The following is a 1,835-nucleotide window of genomic DNA, read 5'->3' on the forward strand; positions in this document are numbered from 1 at the left end:
TTACATCAGAAAGAGTCATGGCTCTAAGTGGACAAACGACAAGAAATAACAGCAGTGATCATGTATGTGTACAACTCAGAATCATTCATATGTGGAAATGATGATGGGAGGAGATTGACCTGTTTTCTCAGTCTAGTGTTATCAGTGATGTTGGGGTCCACAGGAATGTGTATGTATAGAATTCCTACCATAGAATTTCTCACAGGAAAGGAAACATCAACCGTGTCTGACTGGCTTGAAAGCCTGCCCTGCTCCCAACAGAAACCTCCATGAAAATATAAACCTTTTCAAGGTGCCCCTGCCTGTGGGACATCATCAGCCTGGACATCTATTCCAAGGCACAGTGGGTCCCTCTACCTCCTCCTCATGGTGTCTCCTGCGATTGATGCTTTGAGAGTGACAAGTTAATCACCAGAGTTTTTCTTCTCTAGCTTTGTGTTCATGTGCCTGCGGGGGTCACTGTCCAGCATCCACATGTCCTGCAGCTGGCGGGCTGGGACCCTGGGCTGTGTTGAGCCGCACTGTTGAGTAAGCAGAGCCTCTGGTTAGATTTAGGGGACCTGGGTCAGCAGATTTGATTATAAATAATCATTTGGGCACAAGATTGTCTGAAAGACACTCTACGGTTATTTCACATGAAAAAGTTGTCTTTGTTTACAACAGACGTTTATAACTCAGAGACCTCAGAGGTAAGCACAGAATTAGGAATCCAGAAGTTCCTTGAGGGAAACTGTGACATGAAGAGGAAACCACACAGGAAACCAGCCCAAACCTCGAACTGCACCTGCTGCTGGGATGGTCCTTCGTTCAGGGGCCCTGAGCGCCCCCTGGTGATCACAGCCTCTGCTTCAGGGAGGTTTGTGTCTGGGCTCACACTGACTTCCCCTCACTGTGTCTGTTGCACAGTAATACACAGCTCATTTGGGCACAAGATTGTCTGAAAGACACTCTACGGTTATTTCACATGAAAAAGTTGTCTTTGTTTACAACAGACGTTTATAACTCAGAGACCTCAGAGGTAAGCACAGAATTAGGAATCCAGAAGTTCCTTGAGGGAAACTGTGACATGAAGAGGAAACCACACAGGAAACCAGCCCAAACCTCGAACTGCACCTGCTGCTGGGATGGTCCTTCGTTCAGGGGCCCTGAGCGCCCCCTGGTGATCACAGCCTCTGCTTCAGGGAGGTTTGTGTCTGGGCTCACACTGACTTCCCCTCACTGTGTCTGTTGCACAGTAATACACAGCCGTGTCCTCGGATTTTAGGCTGTTCATTTGCAGATATATCGTGTTCTTTGCGTTGTCTCTGGAGATGGTGAAATGGCCCTTCACAGAATCTGCGTAGTATGTGCTGTCACCATTACCAGTAATAGCACAAATCCACTCTAGACCCTTTCCTGGAGTCTGGCGGACCCAGTTCATGTAGTAGCTACTGGAGGTGTATCCAGAGGCTGCACAGGAGAGTCTCAGAGTTCCCTCAGGCTTCCCCAAGCCTCCTCCAGACTCCACCAGCTGCACTTCACACTGGACACCTGCAAACACAAAGACTTTCTGGTCATGAAATGCTGGCCCGTACACTGTTTCTCTCACTCATGTCACTCACATACTCAGTGTGTCTTGTTCTCCATAAATTACCTCTCAAAATAGCCACAAGGAAAACCCATCTGAGGCCAAATCCCATGGTGAGTGGTCTGTGTTCAGTCCTGATCAGGGAATGGGAACACCTGGGGATCCTGGGGCTGGGCTCCTGTCCCAGAGCTGCAGTGTCAGGGGTGGGCTGCTTTTTATGAGCAGAGAGGACCCTATTTGCATGCCCCCCTACTATATAGGGAGCTCT

Source organism: Myotis brandtii, unplaced genomic scaffold (assembly GCF_000412655.1).
Source record: "Myotis brandtii unplaced genomic scaffold, ASM41265v1 scaffold4225, whole genome shotgun sequence".
Lineage (NCBI taxonomy): Eukaryota > Metazoa > Chordata > Mammalia > Chiroptera > Vespertilionidae > Myotis > Myotis brandtii.